This window comes from Canis lupus, chromosome 8 (genome assembly GCF_011100685.1).
Source record: "Canis lupus familiaris isolate Mischka breed German Shepherd chromosome 8, alternate assembly UU_Cfam_GSD_1.0, whole genome shotgun sequence".
Classification (NCBI taxonomy): domain Eukaryota; kingdom Metazoa; phylum Chordata; class Mammalia; order Carnivora; family Canidae; genus Canis; species Canis lupus.
The window spans coordinates 37,604,427-37,630,231 of record NC_049229.1 but is presented as its reverse complement, the minus strand read 5'-3'; positions in this window follow the sequence as shown (position 1 = coordinate 37,630,231).

Sequence of the window (25,805 nt, the reverse complement as noted above, 5' to 3'; positions counted from 1 at the left end):
CCAGGGATCCCTTTTGCAAAGATTTTAAAGTAAAATTTTAAATAATTGATTTAGCCCTATCTCCTTTTCTAATAGGAATATTTTAGTAACACATTTCCCTCTATCTTTACTTTAGTGGCATTCCACAAATTTTGAGTTAATATATTTTATAATCAAAATATTTTTTAAATTATCTTATTACTTCCTACTTGATCCATACACTATTTAGAATTTTGTCCTTTATTGTTCAAGTATTGGGAAATTTTTTAGAAATATTTTTCTATTTATTTCTGGTTTTAGTCGTTTTTTATGAGAGTACATACTCGATATTATTTCAATTCTTTTAAATTAATAAGTCTTCTAAACACATCAAGTTGTATACATTAAAAATCTACAGCTTTTATGTATCAATCATACCTTAATGAAGTAGTTAAAAAAATAATGAATCTTTTTTCACAGCCCAGCAAATGGTCTATATTGGTGAATTTTTTTGTTTGCATTTTGAAAGACCATGTATTCTATAGGTATTGGGTGGGCTGTCTTATAAATATTAGTTAGTTCAAATTTGTTAACATGGTTTTTCATTTCTCCTATATCCTTTTAGATTTTATGCCTACTTCTATTAATTATTAATAAGGAATATTGAAGTGTCCAAATGTAATTATGAAATTATATCTTTCTCCCTTCAGTTCTGTTTTAACTTCATTGTACTTTGAAACTTCATATACTTGGATCTTTTTACAGACACAATTAGTAATTTTATGTTTCTTTGATGAAGTAGCCCTTTATCATTATAAAATGCCACCCATTTTGTATTGTAATATTCTATATTCTACAGTCCTCTTTGATATTAACATAATAACTCCAGTTTTCTTATGTGTTTCATAATATATCTTTTTTTAATCCCTTAATTTTAAGCTATGTCTTTATTTATATTTAAAATGTGTTGTAGACAGCACATTTAGGTCTTGTTTATTCTTAAGGGCATCTCTGCCTTTTGAGTGTTCAGAATATTTGTATTTAATGCAATTATTTATATGGCCATGTTTAAATCCATCATCTTGATACTTGTTTTTTGATCCTATATTGTCTATTCTATTTTTCCTATTTTCCTGTATTCTTTTGGTTTAAGTTGATATCTGTTAGCATTCCACTTTATCTCTCCTTTTGGCTTATTAGCTATGCTTCTTTGTATTAGATAAGTAGTTGCTCTAGGGTATTAAAATATTCAACTTATTATGGTATAACTTCAAAAAAAATATACTATTTCCCAAATAATAGAAGAAACTTAGGGCAATATGTTTCCCTTCTTTTACCTTCTTTTTTTGTATTATTATTCTAAATTACTTTTATTTCTACATATGGTGATGTAGCCAAAACACATTGATATTATTTTTGCTTTGAACAATTATCTTTAAAAAAATTTAGAAAAGTGGAAAAAGCCTTTTATGTTTACTCACAATTTAACAGTTACAGAATATATTCTCATTTCATATGGATTCAAGTTTTCACTTGAAATCATTTTCCTTCTCTGGATGCTTTTATGATTTTTCTCTTTATCACTAGTTTAGTAATTTGATAAAAATATCCCTTGGTGTACTTTTGATATATGCTTTTCCTTATTTGGAGTTCACTGAGTTTCTTGGATACTTAGGATTAATCATATTTGGAAAATTCCAGTCATTTTTTCCAAATATTTTTTCCTATTTGATACTTTCATCTTTTAGGATTCCAATTAACCTTATTATACTGTCATATTATACTGTCCTACAGATCACTGCAGCACTATTTATTTTTTCTCATATTTTTACTCATTGTGCTACATATCAGTTATTCCAAAATGTCTAGAAGCAAAAGTCCCTCGTTACTCTTTTATTTTTGTGTATTTAAATTTTAAATTATTTCCCCAAAATATGTGTTTGATTTTTAATTCATACTAGGAAATAAAATTATGAAAGGAAGACTAACATATTGTGTAAGCTGGAAACAGAATTTCCATGTATAATCATAGTTATATTTATTTGTTTAAAAACACTTTTATATTATGTATATGCCAATTATCTTTCATTAGTAAAGGGAAAATCAAAGATCACCAAATAGTTAAAAAAAATAAACAAAAGAAGTCCAATATGAAGCAACAGAACAAATGTTCCTGAAAATAGAGATAACTATAAAGGAAAGGGAAATAATTCTATTTGATTTGCTCAGAGAGACTGGAAAAGATAAGATATGGTATTCTTTTTTTTTTAAGATTTTATTTATTTATTCATGAGAGACACACACAGAAAGAGAGAGAGGCAGAGACACAGGTAGAGGGAGAAGCAGGCTCCATGCAGGGAGCCCCACGCGAGACTCGATTCCAGGTCTTCAGGATCACGCCCTGGGCTGAAGGCAGCGCTAAACCACTGAACCACCTGGGCTGCCCAAGATACAGCATTCTTAAAGTAAGAACTGATTGATCTGAAAATGAAGTTGTCAGGAAAAATATTTTTGAAATTAAAATATTAAGAAAATTAAAAATTCAGTAGATGAGATTTAAAAGATGAACTGGGGATGCCTGGGTAGCTCAGTGGTTAAGTGTCTGCCTTCAGCGCAGGGTGTGATCCTGGAGGCCTGGGACTGAGTCCTACATTGGGGTCCCCACAGGGAGCCAGCTTCTCCCTCTGCCCGTGTCTCTGCCTCTCTTTCTGTGTTTCTCATGAATAAATAAATAAAATCTTTAAAAAAAAATAAAAAGATGAACTACTATAGGGTTTATTTCAGTATCTTAGTTAATTCCAACTACCTTGCAAATATGGCAAAGTGGTCACAAGAGAAGAGAGATTAAGTGGTCAGTTCAGCTCAACATAAATTTATTATCTTTTTTTCTGTGAAAATTACCCCAAAACTTTTCTGGTTGTGTCCAAAGAATCATTTTGGTAAAGAAAGGAGAACAATTGCAAACAATTGCAAAGTATTATGAATAATCAGATTTTCCCCCTAAATCATGCAAATGTTATTTTTCTTATCTACACATTCTTTGTTATTTCTAATTTCATTGTGCTAGTCATAAAGAAATCTTCCAACATTTAAGTTATACAAGGAAAATTTTGGAATCCATTTTTTAAAGAAAGTTAATGAAGCCAGAATTTAACCTTACATGAACCTGCCTATCTACATCGTAAGAAAGTTAGATAAATTTTTATTTAATTGCCTGTACTTTAGGAGTAGATTTTAACAAGTAAAATTGAATAACAGAACTGGAAGTTTTGCTTGTATATGACACAATTATAAGATTAGAGTCAGTCCATTCATAAATAATTGTTTAGAAGTTGATAATAGAAGCAATAGATGAATTTGATTGCCTGGACCAAAGTATTGAGTGTGGAAAGTTTGCTTTGCATAAAATTAAATTATGCATATAAAACACTGATGAATGATTAGCACTAGGCCAGTGTTTACACTAAATCAAATCAGTTGTGCTACTAGAGACACAAGCTAATAAACTGGACTGGATTTTGTTTGTTTAGGATGATTAGTATAAGAATGTCTTTCATGTTAAATATGAATAATAGTTACTTTTTATGAATTATAGTAATGAGCATACGCCATCAAAATGTCTCAGATAATCATCATTAGCATCAAGCACTTTATATATCCAAGGTACTTTACAGTCAACATGTTTTTTTCTTCAAATTACTGCCCAAGGCATTCTTATGTTTTAGCCCCGTCCTAGTTTTGCTGGTTCCTAATAAAGACATTATTTTTCACAAATTTGTTTACAAGTCAAGGGTTTGAAAATGATAAACAGTGTTTTAAGTGGTGATTTTATTGAGTTTCTCACCACCAGTATGAAAATAATATGGCTGATTAGTAATAATATTGTTTTCTATCTCTGGGATATTCAAAACTCTGGTACTGAGTTATTATAGAAAGAATGGCAGCCATGTATTCTTTTGCTTCTATTAATTTCAATTATAAAGTTCATTTTATTTAAAAATATTCTAATTTGGCTTTTTATGCCAACAATGGAATATCTGGCATCAGCAATCAGGTTGAATTTATGTCTGGGAAGCAACAGTCCTTACAATTATGCTTGAGACATGTACATAGATATTTGGGATGTCATTAAAATAAGCTTGCCTTTTTACTTTCAGTCCATGGAGAATGGAGAAAGGAAGTTGAAAGACATGGTCCATGGGCCAAGAAGTAAAGCAGTGAGTGCTGGTTTCAAGCCACAGCCTAGGATTCTAGCTTTACCTGCTAGCAAAAGGGACCCTGCTGGCTGAGGTCTTATCTTTCAGTCCTATCTGTAAAATTTCATCTCCCTACACTGATTGCTTCATATTTTTGTCTTCAATTTCTGCTCATTTCCCTTCTTTGCCAAGTTATGTTGCCTGAGATCAAATAAGTAAAGACTATCACAATGCCAGCAAGTTGTGTAAGTTTATGAATTAAATAAGTTAATTTATTTCATTTTTAAAGCAAAATCTGAAAGCATAAATCTTCTCCACTAGCCTTTTCATTCTCTACTTTGGAAAGAGGGAAATTTGAACCCATAAATACTAACCAAAGTCCTTTTGCCATCTCATGAGTTTCTAGTTGGTACATTTTGTGCTGACCAATCATAAGAGAGGGGCCTGAGGTAGTCAAAGACCTCTACCCAGGAATAGTCAGCAGGTAGGTTGGGAGGCACTAAATATTTAAATCCAAATCTACACTGGGAAAGAGCAGAGTAGGAGAGACTCTAGTGATTTCAGGCTATTAGGGAGACAGGTCCAGATTTCCACCCTTCAATTATGTGAGCTGGCAGGCCTATGTCATTTCAAATAACTACAGTGCTTTTATACACAACACAAAACTAGGTGCTATGGAGGACAAGAGAAGAAAAAGTATATGTAATCTTTATCTATAAAGAGCATGTCATCTAGTTGAAACATTGAGTCATTTAGCTAAATGGTACACTGTGATATAAGAAAATGTCAAACAAAATACTACTAATTAGCTATGATTTGAAAAAGAGGAGAGTTATCTGGATATTAACTTTTATATTATAAATGTCCGCTGACTATACAATAAAAGAAAATGGACATAAATTTAAGCCAATAGATTTGATTACAAGCAGCATCTCATGAAATAGAAGACAGTGATTATTTTCTTAAGCAGAATAGCATTGGCTCTGCCTTTATTACGAAGTTGGAAAATAGTATTTCATGTATTCCAGCCCTATGTTTTAGCTAATAATAATAACTTAATTATTTTATATTATTAAAACCATTTTTATTTATAGAAATATTTTACTACCATATTGACAAATATACTAGACAATTGAAATGCATTAGTTAACTATGTCATTCTTCTATAATGTTATTAACTTATAAAGGCATGATGATGCCATGAAACAATAAGCTGGGAACAGTAAGAATTATATATAAACAAAGATCATATACAATTATATGAATCATAATTAGTAGATTAAATAATCAGCCAATATAGTGCATATTTAATGATATAAAATTATCACACTTTTATAAATGAAGAAAACACAGATGTCCTAGTCCATGCAAATGAAAAATTCATATTTTTAAGTCAAATTGTTAAGTAATCATGATACACCCACCTCTCTGTCTCTCACATATACACACACAAACTTGCAAGCAAAAATATCAAGAGCTAGTGACAATAAGCAGTTTGCTATAATTTAATTTGTTTAAGTAGATGTATCTAATGATCTCATAATTTGTGCATTTAAAAAAAAAGATTTATGTAATTGTCAGAGAGAGAGAGAGAAAGAAAGAGTGCAAGCAAGGGGAAGGGGTAGAGGGAGAGGGAGATAGTCTTAAGCAGACTGCACTGATTATGGAGCCTGCCTCAGGGCTCCATCTCACAACCCTGAAATCATGACCAGACCTAAAACAAGTGACCCTGGGATAACGACCTGAATCGAAACCAAGAGTCAGATGCTTAACTGATTGCACCACCCAGGTGCCCCGAGTCTGTGCATTTATATATAGGTTTCATGTCTTTATATTACTTTCTAGCATGTTGATGTTGGAATATAATAGACAAAAACCACTTTCTATAAATTGTGGTGGATAATTAGATCAAAATTAATGCTGTTATATATTTATTTGCACACTGAATTCTGAATTAGAAACAATAGATGGAAATAAGAATGATCTAATTTTAACATTATATTCTAAATGGCATAGATTTAGACCAATCTGAGAAAAAACACAGACTTAGGTCTGATTATTAGGTCTGATTATCTGTGTTTCTTGATAAATTCAAGTAGTCCTAATGTTTATGTAAATTCTTACCCTTTCCTAAGTGTAAATTTCCAGTTCATTCTAAAAATCAAAATAAAGGAACATATAGTCATAATGAGGCACAGAAAATATTGTTATCCTTTTTTAAAGAATGATTGGAACAGAGTTACTATTTATTGGAGACCTACTACGAAGACTAAGCTATTTTAGAGCAAAACTCTGGATCAGAGTCAAGGAAACAGGCTAGATTAGATTAAGAAAGGTAAGACGAGGGCAGCCCTGATGGTGCAGCGGTTTAGCGCCGCCTTCAGCCCAGGGTGTGATCCTGGAGACCTGGGATCGAGCCCCACCCACATCAGGCTCCCTGCATGGAGCCTGCTTCTCCCTGGGCCTGTGTCTCTGCCTCTCTCGCTCATGAATCAATAAATAAAATATTAAAAAAACAAAAAAACAAAACATTTTTAAAAAAAGAAAGGTAAGAAGAATGAGAGTATGACCAGCAGCATGCTAGATGCAATTAAGAAACAGAAATATCAGAAAAACAAATATGTCAGAGAAAGAATATGTCATGGTGACTGGGGAAAGCAATTATCTGAGAACCAAAATAAATTGTATGTAATAAAACAAACAAACTTAGCCAGAGAACTGACTTAAGTAACAATATCAAGATAAGATACTCAAATTAGGAAATGTTCTGGTTTGGGTTAAGTACTTTTCTCACTATTTCTTAGAAATGTATTGTTTAATATGGTACTCATTAGCCTCATTTGACCATTTACATTTAAATTAAATAATACTTAAAATTCAGTTTTTTAGTTACACTGGCCATGTTTTAAGTGCTCAAAAAATGCATGCAGTTAGTAGATCCTTTATTGGGTAACACAGGTAGAAAAGATTTTTGTCATTCAGAAAGTTCTTTAGATAGCACTGACCTAGAAATATGAATTGATCCATCATCAAGCCTAAACTTGCATTTGCAGCCATAAAGAAAAAAAAAAAAAACTCTACTACTCTCCTCTAGTCCTTTTCTTGTAAATAATCATAAAATTGAACAATACATACAACAACTATATTTAAGCACTGCACAATAGGCAGTACATGAGTGCAATACTTAAGGGCTGAGAAACTGAAAGTGAGATCCATATCAAACAATTACCTGCCTGGATATAATATTCTGACCACAGCACAATGAGCCAGAGTCCAACTAGAGCATGGCAGGCAGTGAGGTCAGATGAGTCAGATGAGCTAAAGAGTCAGATGTTAAGATCTCCTGGTGGATTATGTCACTGAAATACATGGGAAAGATATTGGAGATAAAGCAACTACACAGAGGGTTTTGTGGTGGGTTCTCAGCAATGCTGTGGACTCTGCATGAGCAGAACAAAACAATGGGGTTACCAGACTGTAGCTGCAATGAAATTTAGCCCAGCAGATGTAGAAAACTTGTAAATATTCTTTTAAAATGATGAGTATTCAGGTAAAACATCAGAAAACCCCACTTTTAAACAGCAATAGCAACAACAGCAGAACAACAAAACAACACCTACTTTAGATCTGCCCTAATAAAGCCTAACACCATGTCCTGGCCAGATACACAGAAGAGACAGAGTTTAAGTGTTGAGTCTTATCAAGTTAGAAGAGTTTGGGAAAAGGAGTGAGCTTCTCAGAAGCTCCACTACCAAATATAAGACCGAGCAAACACAAACTCAAGATGCTCAGCTGGGAACTGAACAGTGAACTAGAACAATAATCAACACTTTCCAGGGGAAGATAACAGATTCCAGAGCTTCTAAAATGTATTATTCATAATACATTAGTATTATAAGGGTAAAAAACTTAGTAGACATTTAAGGAATAGAAAACTGTGACTTATAGTCAGGAAAATAAAAAAGTAGTCAATAGAAACTGATCTAGTGACCCAGACCATTGTTTTAATCAAACAAAGACTTTAAAGCAGCTATTATTAAATATGTTCAAATAATGAAAGGTAACTATGTTCAAAGAATTAGGGGGAAACATATTTTTAATGCACATATTTGCAACAGATTTAGAAGATAAAATTGACTGGAATAACCAAAACAGTTTTGAAAAGAGCAGAGTTCACTTTAAGACTCACAATAAAATTATATTAGTCAATGCAATGTGGTATTGGTATAAAAGTAAACATACAAATTAACAAAATAGAATATATTGTCCAGAAATAAGCCTACATATACACAGTCAATGGAATGAAACATGTGCACATTCATGTATATCTATGGGGAACGTATTTTTTTTCAACAAAATATTTTGAAATGGTGATCTATGTTTTAAAAAATGAACCTCAATGCTTTCCTCAAACTACACAAAAGTTTATCTGAAATGGATCACAGAGTTAAATAAAAAGACTATAGCTATAAGGATTCTTGAAGAAAAAAAATATTGTGACTCAGAACATACAAACCATAAAGAAATAACCCTATAAATTGCATTTCATCAGTCTAAAACTTTCTTTTTAAAAGGCACTATTAATAAAATAAAAAGACAAACTATAAAATAGGATAAAAATATTCACACTACTAATTTCTTCAGGAAAGGACTTTTTAAAAATTTATAGAAATTCTTAAAAAGCAATGAGTAGACAGTCCAAAAAAAATGGACGTAAAATTTTAATGTATAGTTCACAAGAGAAGATGGATAAATGCTCATTGAGCACATGAAAAGATATTCAACCTAATTAGTCATCAGGGAAATGTAAATTAAAACCACAATAAGAAACCTATGCAGAACCATGAAAATAGTTTAAAAAATCAAGTCATTGGGGATGGAGGATAATGACAACTTTCATACATTGCTGGTGGGATTTCCAACATACACTTTGGAAAAAAACTGGGCAATTAAAAAAAATTTTCAGCACATACCCCGTGACACAGCAGTTTCACTTTAGTTATATGAGAAAAATAAAAGTGTGTCCTCCTCCCCCCAAAAAACACTCACCAAAGAAACAAAAGGACAAGAAGCTGTGGTCTATGTATACAATGGAATATTACTCAGCCATTAGAAACGACAAATACCCACTATTCACTTCCATGTGGAGGGACCTGGAGGGTATTATGCTAAGTGAAATATGTCAATCAGAAAAGGAGAAACATTATATGGTTTCATTCATTTGGGGAATATAAAAATTAGTGAAAGGGAATAAAGGGAAAGGAGAGAAAATTAATGAAAATATCAGTGAGGGTGACAAAACACGAGAGACACATAACTCTGGGAAATGAACAAGAGGTAGTGGAAAGGGAGTTGGGCAGGGGGTTGGGGTGACTGGGTGATGGGCACTGAGGGGGGCACTTGGCGGGATGAGCCCTGGGTGTTATGCTATAAGTTGGCAAATTGAACTCCAATAAAAAAATAATAATAAATAAATAAAACCAGAAGGTTTCAATATCTGGAAAAAAAAACTAAAAGACATTTATACAAAAATATTTATAGGAGTTTTATTCCTAACAGCCAAAACGTGGAATCAACCCAACTATCCATCAACAGATGAGTGGATTTGTTGGTTTGGTGGAAACATCTGTTACAGATAAAAATACAAGGGAAGCAGAGTAGAAAATTCCTAAGATCATTGTGCACATCTCAAACCTGTGAAAAGCTAGGGGAAAGGAAGGAAGATTTGGTTGGAGAGCCTCAAAGTATAGTGCAACTCTGAGAAAGTCTTAGATTACCCACTAGAAAGTATAGGCACAAGGATTGCCTACTGAGTAGGTCTTCACTGGATCATAAATAGGCCCTAAAATACAAACTGTGCCTAGTTATTGTCTGGCATTGCCCAAGGAGAGCATGACTTATCTCAAACAGTGGGGGATGAAAGGCACTGCAGCTAGGGCCTGTCGGTTAATTGAACTCTTTATGCTGTTTGTCTCTTAAAAGGATGCTGAAGAGCACACCTCCATGGCGGCCAACATGGGTAAATGATATTAAAATAGATTTCAGCAAAACAAAGCAAAACTAATATGAATGTAACTTTGGAAAATAGAAACAAAGAAGTGAATTGTTACTCTTGCTAATTACAGTAGTATCAAATAATTACATGAAATGTTAGTGGATTTCTGTCATTTGTATATATTGTACATAATTATTACATACTCATTATTTGCCCATTTTAACTTAATATTACAAGCATTTCTCCACAAAATTAATCAATATTATTTTAATGTCTATGTAATTTTTTTATTCAGTAATATGTATTTAATGTGTTCCAAAACTCGAAAACAAAACAAAACAAAAAACAAACCCAATTTAAAAATGTACTTTACTGTATAAAAAGAGATAGAAAAGGAGGTATTATTGGGCATTTAGTTCCCCCCTTTTTTGATAAAGTTATAAGGAACCTTTATTCTTAAATCTTTGTGTTTGTGATTATTTCCATAGGGTAGGACTAGAAGTGTAATTCCAAACACAGACATTTTTAAGTCTTTTGACAAATATTTTTAAAATTGCTTTTAATTATATCAGAATACCTGGGTCTGTATCATTATATGTTCTCCAACTTAGAGAAATCACATTTAAAAAAAGTTTTGCTTATTTTTTAAGCTAAAGAATACTAGATATAGAAATCTTATTAACTTATTATGAATTTAACTTTTATCAAAATTGAATTTGTTTCAAATGTTCATTAATTATATTTCCTTTCATATAAAATATCTGCTTTAACTCTGGCCTGTTGGAGTTTTCACTCTCTCAGTGTCTTACAGGGTTTTTTTTTTAAAGATTTTATTTACTTATTCATGAGAGACACAGAAAGAGAGGCAGAGACATAGGCAGAGGGAAAAGTAGGCTCTCTGTGGGGATCCCAATTTAGGATTCAATTCCCAGGACCCAGGGATCTCAACCTGAGTGGAAGGCAGATGCTCAACCACTGAGCCACCCCGGTGCCCCCAGAGTCTTACAGTTTTAATGCTTTTATAGTTTCATAAATTTTCATATATTATACTTCAATGTTTTAATCATATATATTGCATTGTAGGAGTTTTTCAAAAACTATATTTTGTGTAGTTTGATGTCCTTTGGGCATGAAAACAAATATCCATTTATTTCTTGACTCATCATTTAGTCATTACTTGGAATTGCTGTTTTAACAACAATTTGCCCATAATTTTATCTAAATGCTTTGCTTGCCATCGTTTCAAATCTCTGGAGGTACTTTATTGTACAGATCCCTAAATTTATGATTGCCACATGAATCCCACTGGCACTTCAAATTTCATTTACTTAAAACTGTACTTATTTACTGGTTTCCTCACAACCTCTTTTTTTTTCTGAAAGTCCCACATTCCCTATCATCTCATATCCAATCAATCTCTGTAATATCCCTGAAAATTGATCTGTCCTATCTTGTTCTGCTACATTAATTCAGGCCTCCATTACTTTCTATCTAGACCTTAACTACCATAATGATTCTACTTCCAATCTATACTTCTTCGTACCATTCTGTTTCTTTCTGCACACATCCTCCTAATGCACACCTTAAATCATTAAAGAAGGTGACAATCTCTTTAACTAGGTATTCACTGAGACTGGGGATGTAGTACTCTAGCTTTGGAATCCAGGTGACAATCTGCAGGGAAAGAGAGGCTGTTACCATTTCTCCAAGATACATTGTATGGCTCCAGGATTTCGAATGCTGCATGAAATATTTTGTTATTTAGTCAAGTCAAATATTTTTGAAGGCTTAGAAAGAACCAGCAGACAACACCCCAGTGAAAAAGGAAATTGAGTTTCCTAATGAATGTGCTGGTAATTAGGCATCAGTGAGCTACTGTCTTCAAGTGGATTTTTAGGGGTGAACATTTAGGATTCTCCCCATAACCCCACACCACCACCATTTTTCCACCTACCATGCCTCTCATTCAATAGAACCATCTTCCAAAGATTGCCAGACTATGCTCTAAAGTTGTTGGAGCCTAAAATTATTAATTTTGCTGTGATGATGCTGATGGTGATTGTAATAAAGCATTGAAGAAAGTATCAGCATATAAAAATGAACATGTAAATAAAAACATTAAGAAAAAACAACTTGATCTAAGAAGTATAGTCAAAATGCAAATATATAAATATAATACAATACACTTTGTTCAACACAGAATATTAACAAGATAAAATAGAAAGGGATTATCTAATTTCGATAATGCAAAGAAATAACTGAAGAAGAGAGAAGTAGAAGAAAATTGGTCTGTAGGACAGAGAGCACTGTAGAGATATATCAAGTGAGATTTTGGTAAAGAACCTGGGTAGGGTAGATGAGGAAATTAGGAAGAGGAGGCTTTTGATCTAAATTTAATGTGCAAATCCAAATCTGTATGTGTGAGAACTTTTTGGGTACTTAACAACCTGTCATTTCTCAAGGAGATTATAGTTGGGTATATATAGGACATAAATCACAAAGTTGCCATACCCATATTGCCTCATTTATTATTAAGCATCACTGCATGAAAGAAATAGATTTGAAAACGGTAAATGCACTTCCTTGGTGCTCTGGGTAATACAGTCTTCAATCTCAGTAGTCTAGACTAATGCTGCTCAAAGTAGGGTCTGTGGATTGATAAAGGCCACTCTGTTACAAATATGCAGAAAAATAAGTACTCTGAGTGTAAGCATTTAGACATTTTTAGAGTAATTTGACATTACTGTGACATCCATGAACGTGATCAGTGGATTTGTCTTTTTGAATATTTGAATATGATCTAGACCAGTTCAGTTGCTGATTCATGGTATGAAGTACATTCTACATGCCTTATAAGACAGTGTTGTGAGACAGAATGCTTTAAGGTTAGTCTGTTGTCTCTAATTCAAAGATAAATGAATCTGACAAAATATAAAAATTTATTTTTATAGCAATATTTTTAAATTATTTAAATTTTTGATCAAACACACTTTTGTTAAATTTGGTGTCCAGAACTGACTAAATTAAGGAGTAGATTTTGAATTATTTATTTTAAAACATAATTTGTACATGGCAAAACAATTTTCACTGGACTCTGTCAAACAAAAAATACCCTTCTCCAAAGTGGAAATAGTTACCAAAACAAATAGCAAAAAAAAAAAAAAAAAAAAGACTATTCTGAAGAAATGAAGACAAAAAGAGTTCATCCAAGTTATATTTAATTCGATTTTGTAAACATATTTGTTGATGAAGCGACAAAACCACAATGTATTATTTGCAGGTATATGCTGGCTAAATGAAGCAATAAAACCATCAAAACCCAATTGGAATTTTCATACATACAATTACAAATGAATTCTCCAAAAAAATAATAATTTGAAAAGAAAAATACTCAATTATAAAGTCAAGATATGTTTAATATGTTATATGTGAATATTAATAACCTAAAAGGTATTCTTTCAATGAACACAAGCAGTTTTTATGTTAATCTCATTTTTTACATTTTATATGTGTTCTGATTATATTTTTGAAATGTAATTCTATGTGTGCTAAATCTAATAAAAATCAGGATTTTATATCATATTTTATTTTCATATTAATACATTTTTATTGTATGTTGTAGATATATGGGTCTACAATGAATATCAACAACAAATAAACAAAAACTTGCAAACATCCAGGGATAGTTTAAGAAGCTCTTCTTGAGGCAGCCTGCATTTTAGCTTAGTGTTTTTCAGACTTTATTGTATATAAGAATCACCTAGAGAATCTTGTTAAAATGCACATTCAGATCAGTGGATTTATAAAACCTAGTGTTTTGCGTATCTAAAAAGTTCATAGATGATACTAATACTGCTCATCCATGTATTACATTTTCAGCATCAAGCAATTATACTTCTCTTACATACTATCTCATTTTACTAACACTGAGGAGTTTGGGTATGCCTTGAAAAAACAGTAGAACAGGATGCTACAAGGAAGACTAAAACTCCAGTAGATACAGTTTAGAAACAGAGATACTAGATTGAAAATCTAGGACACATATGTAAAATCACCCAGCAATATGAAGGCACTAGATAGTGATCAAAAGCAGACAGAAATTGGAGGGGTCTTTCATTTTTTTTTTTTTTTGAAAGGTAAGAAAGATAAGATCTTGGTTAGATTTGTAAATTCAAAGATCTTTTGTCTGACTTATTCCTCAATCTTCCAATGACTCAGAAAACTATTCAGGACATCAGAAAACTGCAGGCTTCATTATGTCTGAAGATAGCATTTGAGACTGGTAGAATAGATAAAAATTAGAGGACAGAGAATCACGAAAGGAAGGGGTCACACAGGTGGAGCTTCTGCATGTAAACTAAAAAATCACCAAAATCCTGCAGAGTAGATACCAGGGTCTTCTGAAAACTAGTGACTTGAAGCTTAAAGAACTGAACAGAGTTCAGTTGAGTTTAAAGTTTGAACCTCACTAATTGTCTGGTAGAATAAGAATTATTCTTAAGGGAAAGGTAACCAAATTCAGTCTCTACAATATATCTATCATGAACATTAGTATCAACATAAGACACATTAATAAATATGTAAAAGACCAGGAAAATTTGACTTCTATGGAAATTTCAAAAAGCAGGATATGCAATGTTAGACAAGATAGAATAACCACAATGCACCCTATTTATCTCACAAATTAAAACTAAAACCATGGAGGAAAAAATAATAAAATAACTATCAGAAGACTTTAAAGTGGGAGAAAAGAAGTCAGATTGGCTGGGACCTTAGATTCAATGCATGATCTTATAAGTGAGTTTCCTTCATATACAACCCCCCACCCACACACACACACACATCTTAATGACTATATCACCCCTACTATAGGTAAACACTACAAAAAGCACTGCACTACATTCTCACCCAAGGCGTTTTTGAAGACTGTGGAAACTAAACCTTTATCAGATATGTCATTTGCAAATATCTTCTTCCATTCCATAGGTTGCCTTTTAGTTTTGTTGATTGTTTCCTTCACTGTGCAGAAGCTTTTTATTTCACTCACATATGGAATTTAAGAAACAAAATAGATGAACATAGGGGGAAAAAGACAGAGAGGCAAACCAGGAAACAGACTCTTAATTACACAGAACAAACTGAGGGTTACTGGAGGCAAAGTAGGTGGGGAAGTGCGTTAGATAAGTGATGGGGATTAAGGAATGTACTTGTTATGAAGAGCCCTGGGGGTTGTATGTAAATGATGAATTACTAAATTTTACACCTGAAACTAATATTACACTGTATGTTAATGAACTTGAATTTAAATAAAAACTTGAAGACAAAATCCCCCCAAAAACAGACTGTGGGACAGAGTCTTGTCAACCATGAAACTTATCTTTAAATATAATACCATAGATATGTTAAAGGAAAGTATTAGAAAAAATATACTATGTAAATACCAATCAAAAGAAAGCTTTAGTGGCTTTATTAATATCAGACTAGTGGAATTCAAGGTGAAGAAAATGATCAAGGTTAAACATAGAATCTCACCAAGAAGACAAAAGAATCCTAAATGATCATGCACCAAATAAAGATCTTCAAAATACACAAAACACATGTATTTATGTAAAACACATAAAGCGTCATATAACTGAGAGTACAAATTAAAAATCCATTACAATTGGGGGCTTGAATACTCTCTTTCAGTAATCAACAGAATTAGCAGACAGAAAATCAAAAAATACAAAACCTGAATATCATCTACCAACATTCTTTTCAAGTACACATGGAGCCTTCATCAAGCTAGACTTTAATCCCAAATCATAAAACTGAATAATTTAAAAGCATAGAAATTACATAAATTTTTTTCTTTCATTATAAAATAGAAATGACAAAATGATGACAAGAAAATCTCCCCTCACTTGAAATTTAGACAACATATTTCTAAATAATCCCTGGGTAAAAGAAGCAGTCTCAAGGTAAATTCTAATATGTACTACAGTCCATGAAAATGAGAATCCAGCATATAAAAATCTTGAAGTGCTGCTAACTCATTGTTGAGAAGAAAAATTGTAGCACCAAATACTTATATTAGAAAGAAAGAAAGAAGAAAGAAAGAGAAAGAAAGAAGAAAGAAAGAAAGAAAGAAAGAAAGAAAGAAAGAAAGAAAGAAAGAAAGAAAGAAAGAAAAAGAGAGAAAGAAGAGTTTCCAATTAATCATCAAAGCCAGGGTTTGGCAAACATTTTCTATATAGAGTTGGTATAGAAAATATAACTTTGCTTTTCCAGGTGTTAGGATTTCAATCAAAAATTCTTTTTTAACATCTCTAAAATGCAAGAAAAAGCTTGAAAATCATATAAAATATCTGTTTCTTGTTCAAGGGTAAAAAAAAAAGAAGACAAAATATATTCATAGTAAGCAGAAAGACAGGAAGAATAAATATAAGGCCAGAGATTATGAATGGAAAGTATAAAAACATTAGAATTATTCAAACAAAAAGGTGTTTTTTTTTTCAAAATCTCAATAAAATCAATAAACTTCTTGCAAGACTGACAAAGGGAAAAAAAGGGAGAGTAGACACAAGTATCCACTCTCAGAATGAAATATCACTACACTTGCCACAGGCATTAAAAGGGTAAGGGGCTACTAAGAAATACTTTACATACATAAATTTGAAACTTAAATGAATTGGATCGATTCCACAAAGATGTCAAGAGCTGAATTCAAAACTATTTCAAGTGGAAATAGATAATATGTGTAGTGCTATAGCTATTTAATTAGTAGCTAGCTAGAATCCTTACAAAATGGTAAGGGTCCAGATGTTTTTACTGGAAAATTCTACTAACATTTTATTATTTATTTTATTTTATTTATTATTTATTCTTTTAAAAGATTTTATTTATTTGAAAAAAAGATATCATGAGTGCAAGTGGGGAAAAGGCAGAGGGTGAGGGAGAGAGAGAATCTCAAGCAGACTCCAGGCTGAGTGTAGAGCCTAACCCCAGGCTTGATGTTATGACCCTGAGATCATGACCTGAGTGAAAATCAGAGTTAGATACATAACTAACTGACTGAGACATCCATGCACCCCTCTACTGACATTGAACAAAGTAAATAATTTCAAATCCAATTTTACACAACTTTTTCAGAAAATAGAACTAAAGATTCTTAACCAATTCTAACAAGGTATTATTAGCCTAATGCCAAAAACAAAGACAATACAAAAAAAAATAATCCAATATCTCTCATAAACATTATCAAAACATTTGTTTCACTAAATTTTAGTAAATAGAATTCAGCAATTAAAAGAAAAACTTGGAGTCTATTCCAGGAATGCTTGTCTGGTTCAATATGCAAACTTCAATCAGAGTGATGTTAACAGGATGGTGGAGTAGGATATCACGGCCTCCATTCTCCACCTCCTTCCCCCAGCAAAGATTAACAATTAGACAGTTATCTATGAGCAAAAACAGTTCTAGGAGACTCAGGAGTTCACTTAAGAAACTTTGGAAACACAGAGGAACAACAATAAGAAACACAATTAAAATACAAAAAGGAAAAAGGGAGGGTTTACTTTGACCTGCATTATTCTATCCCCCATAGACCAGCACTGCTGCAGTGCCAATAGAAAACTACCCAGCTAGTAGGAATTTCCATCATTGGGAAAGGGAGAGCAGAGTGAGTGATTAGCCTCCTCAGCCTTTCAGGGCACTGCAGGAAGGACTTGCTTCAATTTTGCCCAACCCAGAAACTGGCAAATCTGAGAAGTGTAAAGAAAGCTAGAAACAAGGAAGAACAGCAGCTACCAGTGTCAAGTGCACAGTGGAGATAGACATGGTTCCCAGTGACTCGCTATGCTAAGGACTATAGCAGCTTTTGCTACTAGAGAAACCAACAGTCGATACAACCAACATAGACTCCCTGCAGATTTCACCTGCAGATTTGGGTTCCACAAGATTATATGTTCCCAGATGCCAGATACTACCCTACTCCCTCCCCCATAACTCCATTGGAGCTTGAGATCTGCACCAGCAGCCAGCCATAAGTGTAAGATGCCAACCTAGAGCCCTGTAGCTGACTCCCACCACTGTGTGCATATTTAGGGCTAGCCTCACTAGCTGTGCACCTGCAAGTCCCATCCTAACTCCTGTCATCAGCCTCCACTGCTGTGGACGTTCCCATAGTGATACTATGCAGCAACAGAAGTACCCATGAACAGCCAGGACCCCTGTAGTTGCTTACAGGCCTGGACCCAGCCCTGTGTCTTCTCACTGGCCTGCACCACTGGACTCACCTTCAGCTAGCCACTCTAGCTGTACATCTGTACACATCCTTTCTGATGGCTGAGTAATATTCCATTGTACATATATACCACATCTTTCAACAGGAGATAGAGATGTCCATTGACAGATCCATGAGTAAAGAAGTGATTTTATATATATATATATATATATTACTCAGTCATCAGAAAGGATGAATACCTGCTATTTACATTGACATGGATGGAACTGGAGGGTATTATGCTGTGAAGTAAGTTAAACAGAGAAAGATAATTATCATATGGCTAGACTCACATGCAGATATAAGGAATAGTGCAGAGGACCATAAGGGAAGGGAGGGAAAACTGAATGGGAATAAATCAGAAAGGGAGGCAAATCGTGAGAGATTCATAACTCTGGGAAACAAACTGAAGGCTGCTGAAGGTAGGTGGGGGGATGGAATGACTGAGTGATGGGCACGAGGGAGACCACATGATAAGATGAGCACTGGGTGTTATATGCCCCTGATAAATTATTGAGAACTACATCTGAAACTAATGATGTACTATATATTGGCTAATTTAATTTTAATAAAAAATGCTTTCTATGCAGGAAAAAAGAAAGATGCTTTCTACACAGACTTGTATATGTTAAGTATACATAGGTCGAAGTTAAGTATATGACAGTTTCTTTATGCTTTCAAACATACATTTGAAAATGCTTCCATCTTCATGAAAAAAGATGTTAGTTGAAACACACACACAAAAGTAAACAAAATGTTGGTTCTGAACCATATTTTTAAATCAAGTGGGTCTCACAGAGATATACAGGACATTCCACCCAATGTCAGCAAAATCCACATTCTTCTCAAGTACAGGTGGAATATTTTCCAGGACAGATCATAAGAGAGGTCCTAAAACCAGTCTTAACAAATTTAAGAAGACTGAATTCATATCAGTCTTTTGTCTTTTTTTTTTTTATTGGTGTTCAATTTACTAACATACAGAATAACCCCCAGTGCCCGTCGCCCATTCACTCCCACCCCCCGCCCTCCTCCCATTCCAACACCCCTAGTTCGTTTCCCAGAGTTAGCAGTCTTTACGTTCTGTCTCCCTTTCTGATATTTCCCACACATTTCTTCCCCCTTCCCTTATATTCCCTTTCACTATTATTTATATTCCCCAAATGAATGAGAACATATAATGTTTGTCCTTCTCCGACTGGCTTACTTCACTCAGCATAATACCCTCCAGTTCCATCCACGTTGAAGCAAATGGTGGGTATTTGTCATTTCTAATAGCTGAGTAATATTCCATTGTATACATAAACCACATCTTCTTTATCCATTCATCTTTCGTTGGACACCGAGGTTCCTTCCACAGTTTGGCTATCGTGGCCATTGCTGCTATAAACATCGGGGTGCAGGTGTCCCGGCGTTTCATTGCATCTGTATCTTTGGTGTAAATCCCCAGCAGTGCAATTGCTGGGTCGTAGGGCAGGTCTATTTTTAACTGTTTGAGGAACCTCCACACAGTTTTCCAGAGTGGCTGCACCAGTTCACATTCCCACCAACAGTGTATGAGGGTTCCCTTTTCTCCACATCCTCTCCAACATTTGTTGTTTCCTGCCTTGTTAATTTTCCCCATTCTCACTGGTGTGAGGTGGTATCTCATTGTGCTTTTGATTTGTATTTCCCTGATGGCAAGTGATGCAGAGCATTTTCTCATGTGCGTGTTGGCCATGTCTATGTCTTCCTCTGTGAGATTTCTCTTCATGTCTTTTGCCCATTTCATGATTGGATTGTTTGTTTCTTTGGTGTTGAGTTTAATAAGTTCTTTATAGATCTTGGAAACTAGCCCTTTATCTGATATGTCATTTGCAAATATCTTCTCCCATTCTGTAGGTTGTCTTTGAGTTTTGTTGACTGTATCCTTTGCTGTGCAAAAGCTTCTTATCTTGATGAAGTCCCAATAGTTCATTTTTGCTTTTGTTTCTTTTGCCTTCGTGGATGTATGTTGCAAGAAGTTACTATGGCCGAGTTCAAAAGGGTGTTGCCTGTGTTCTTCTCTAGGATTTTGATGGAATCTTGTCTCACATTTAGATCTTTCATCCATTTTGAGTTTATCTTTGTGTATGGTGAAAGAGAGTGGTCTAGTTTCATTCTTCTGCATGTGGATGTCCAATTTTCCCAGCACCATTTATTGAAGAGACTGTCTTTCTTCCAATGGATAGTCTTTCCTCCTTTATCGAATATTAGTTGACCCAGTCTTTTGTCTTATTGTCTTTTCTGAACACAAATGTGTGAAACTAGAATCAAATAACAAGAAGAAAGCTGGAAAATTCTCAAGTACGTGGAAATTAAACAACATACTCCTGAACAACCAAATGGTCAAAGATGAAATCAAAAGGGAAATAAAAAAATGTCTTGAATCAAATGAACATGGAAACAAAATGTCAGAACTTATGAGATATAGCAAAAGCAGTGTCAAAAGTGAAGTTTATAGTGATAAATGAGTATGTTAAAAAATTTTAAAAAGAAAAAAGAAGGAAACCTCAAGTAAACAACTTAACTTTACATCTCAAGGATCTAGGGGGAAAATAAGCCAAATTAGCAGAAGGAAGGAAATAATGTAGATCAGAATAAAAATAAGCGAAATAGAGAATAGGAAAATAATAGAAAGGTCAACAGAACTAAGTTACTGTTTTAAAAAGAGAACAAAATTAGCAAACCTCTAGCTAGACTTATCAAGAAAAAAAAAAAGAAAGAACTCAAATATAATTAGAAACAAAGAGAAGACATTGCAATTGATACCATACAAATGCAAAAGATCATGAGACTACTGTGAAAAATTATATGCCAACAAATTGGACAACCTACAAGAAATGAATAAATTTCTAGAAAACATATAACCTATCAAGACTGAATCACAAAGAAATAGAAAATCCTAACAAACCAGTAATAAGTAATGAGATTGAATCAGTATTCAAAAACCTCCCAACAAAGAAAAGTCCAAGATGGCCTCTTTGCTGAATTCTACCAAACATATAAAGAAGAATTAATATCATACTTTCTCAACTTCTTCCAAAAAATTGAAGAGGAAGGATTACTTCCAAACTCATTTTATAAGGCCAGCATTATCCTAATATCAATACCAGATATAGATATTACAAGAAAAGATAAACTACACGTCAATATTCCTAATGAATATAGATATAATAATTTTCAACAAAATACCAGGAAACTAAATGCAATGATATATTAAAAGAATCATGTACTATGATTAAGTGGAATTTATTCTTGGATATAAGGATGGCTCAACATATACAAATCAATAATTGTGGTATAGGACACCAGAAAATATGTGACCATCTCAATAGATGCAGAAAAAGCACTTGACAAAATTCAATGTCCCTTCCTGATGAAAACTCTCATAAAGGGTATAGAAGGAACATACCTCAACATAATAAAGGTCATACATGACAAACCCATAACTAATATCATACTTAAAGGTAAAAGGTTGAAATCTTTACCTCTATAATCAAGAACAAGACAAGAGTGCCCAATTTTACCACTCCTACTCAACATAGTACTAGAAGTCCCAGTTAGAGCAATTAGGTAATCAATCAATTAATGGTAATCAAATTGAAAAGGAAGAAGCAAAATTCTGTAAGTTTGCTAATAACATGATATTGTAAATGGAAAATCCCCAACTCTACTGAAAAGCTGTTAAAACTAACCAATGAATTCAGTGAAGTTGTAGAATACCAAATCAACATACAAAAATCAGTTGCATTTGTAATACCATCAAAAAAACTATCTAAAAACTGAAGAGCTAAAAAAATAATAATAAATAAAAACAAAAAATAAAATAAATAAAATAAATAAAAACTGAAGAGCACAGTCTCATTTACAATGTCATCACAAACAATAAAATATGTAGGAATATAACCAAGGAAGTGAAATATCCATACACTAAAAACTATAAGACAATGATGACAGAAATTAAAGAGGACACAAATAAATGGAAAGACAGTCTATGTTCATGGATCAGAAGAGTTAATACTGTTACAATGTTCATATTATCCAAAGCCATATACAAATTCACTGCAATCCTTATGAAAATTCCATGACATTTTTCACAGCAATAGAAAAGGCAACCCTAAAATTTGTATAGAATCACAAAAGAGGCCAAATGTCCAAAACGATATTGCAAAAGGACAAAGTTGGAGGCATCACATTTCCGGATTTCAAACTATATTACAAAGCTGTAATAATTGCAACAGTAGGTACTGGCATAAAAACAGACACATAGACCAATGGAACAGAATTGAGAGGCCAAAAATAAACACATACACAATCTACTAATATTTGACAAGGGAGCCAAGAATATATAATGGGGGAAGGATAGCCTTTTCAACAAATGGTGCTGGAAAAACTATTAATCACATGCAGAAGAATGAAACTGGGCCACTAGCTGACACTGCTCACAAAAATTAACTCAAAATGCATTGAAAATTTAAATATAAGACCTGAAAGCATAAAATTCCTGGAAGAAAACAGAGAAAAAGTTCCTTGACACTGATTTTGGCAGTGTGTTTTTGGATTTGACACCAAAAGCACAAGCAACAAAAGCAAAAAATAAATAAGTGGGACTATGTCAAACTAAAAAAGCTTTGTTGTTATTGTTGTTATTTTAAATAAAACGTTTTAATTTAAATAAGAAATGGCAACAGAATTTGGATAATATCTATGAAATCTGAGACAAAGTTTGTTCTTGCCAATCAATCTGTTCCATGTTTCCAAGTAATTTTAACTTATAAGGCAAATACATGATTGATCACAAAAAATGACTAAATCTTACTAAAAAAGTTTTTGCATAGCAAAAGAAACAATCAACAGAATTAAAAGGCACCCTACAGAATGGGAGAAAATATTTCAAACCATCTATCTGATGAATTAATATCCAAAATTTATAAGGAGCTCATATAAATCAATAGTAAAAAAAAATCTGATTTAAAAATGGACAGAGCAAGATACATCCACGAAGGCAAAAGAAACAAAAGCAAAAATGAACTATTGGGACTTCATCAAGATAAGAAGCTTTTGCACAGCAAAGGATACAGTCAACAAAACTCAAAGACAACCTACAGAATGGGAGAAGATATTTGCAAATGACATATCAGATAAAGGGCTAGTTTCCAAGATCTATAAAGAACTTATTAAACTCAACACCAAAGAAACAAACAATCCAATCATGAAATGGGCAAAAGACATGAAGAGAAATCTCACAGAGGAAGACATAGACATGGCCAACACGCACATGAGAAAATGCTCTGCATCACTTGCCATCAGGGAAATACAAATCAAAACCACAATGAGATACCACCTCACACCAGTGAGAATGGGGCAAATTAACAAGGCAGGAAACCACAAATGTTGGAGAGGATGCGGAGAAAAGGGAACCCTCTTACACTGTTGGTGGGAATGTGAACTGGAGCAGCCAATCTAGAAAACTGTGTGGAGGTTCCTCAAAGAGTTAAAAATAGACCTGCCCTACGACCCAGCAATTGCACTGTTGGGGATTTACCCCAAAGATACAGATGCAATGAAACGCCGGGACACCTGCACCCCGATGTTTATAGCAGCAATGTCCACAATAGCCAAACTGTGGAAGGAGCCTCGGTGTCCAACGAAAGATGAATGGATAAAGAAGATGTGGTTTATGTATACAATGGAATATTACTCAGCTACTAGAAATGACAAATACCCACCATTTGCTTCAACGTGGATGGAACTGGAGGGTATTATGCTGAGTGAAGTAAGTCAGTCGGAGAAGGACAAACATTATATGTTCTCATTCATGTGGGGAATATAAATAATAGTGAAAGGGAATATAAGGGAAGGGAGAAGAAATGTGTGGGAAATATCAGAAAGACAGAACGTAAAGACTGCTAACTCTGGGAAACGAACTAGGGGTGGTAGAAGGGGAGGAGGGCGGGGGGTGGGAGTGAATGGGTGACGGGCACTGGGAGTTATTCTGTATGTTGGTAAATTGAACACCAATAAAAAATAAATAAAATAAAAAATAAAAAATAAATAAATAAAAATGGACAGAGGACCTGAATAAACATTTCCCAAAGACCTACAGACCATATGAATGGCCAATAGGTACATGAAAGGTGCTCAACATCACCATCATAAGGAAATGCAAGTCAAACCCACAGTAAGATATCATCTCATCCCTGTTAGAATTCTATCATCAAAAAGATGATGTAAGTGTTGAAAAAGTTGTGGAGAGAAGGGAATTCTTGTTCCCTGTTGATGGGAATGTAAATTACAATAGCCAATTTGGCAAACTGTATGGAGTTTCCTCAAAAAATTAAAAATAGAACTATCATAAAATCCAGCATTGCCTCTTCTAGGTATATACACAAAAGAAAATAAAATTACTCTCTGAAACATTTATCTTCACTCTCATGTTCACTGAAATTATTCACAACAGCCAAAATATGGAAACAATTTGTCTCCAATGATGGATGAATGTATAGATAAAATGTGATATATATACACAATGAAATATTACTCAGCCATAAAAATAAGGAAATCCTGCCATTTACAACAATAGGATGGATCTTGAAGGCATTATGTGAAGTTAAGTAAGTCAGACAGAAAAGATAAATAATGAATGATATCACTTACATGCAGAATCTAAAAATGTTGAACTCATAGAAACAGTAGACTGAAGGTTACCAGGGCTGGGGAACTGGGGAGATGTTGAGAAATGGGAAATATACCTGAAAATGTACTACTATCCAAGATGCATAAAGAACTCCTATATTTCAAAACATAAAAACTTTCAGTTATAAGATTATTTCCAAGAATCTAAAATGCAGCATGGTGACTACAGTTAACAATACTGTATGGTATACTTGAAAGTTGCTGTGAGAGTAAGTCTTAAATGTTCTCACCACAACAGAAATAACCAAGAAATGTTAATTATGTAAGGTGAAGGATGTATTAACTAACTTTACTATGGTGAACATTTCATAATATATACATGTATCAAATCAGCACACTGGATTTGACATCAAACTTAAAAAATGTTATATGCCAATTATATTAAATACTGCTGAAAATAATTTCAACCAGTGTAATCTACATCTTAACACTCCAAGGAAGAAAAAAAATCATGATCATATTATCAGAGGTGGAAAATATTTAAACACTCATTCATGATAAAAAAAAAAACTCTCAGCAAACTGAGGAAGAGGAACTTCTTCAAACTGATAAAGAACATCAACAAAAATCCTACATCTATCATTTAAAGGTGAAAGACTGAATACTTTCCCCATAGGATCAGGAACAGGGTAAGAATGACTACTCTCACCACTTCTATTCAACATGGTACCAGAAA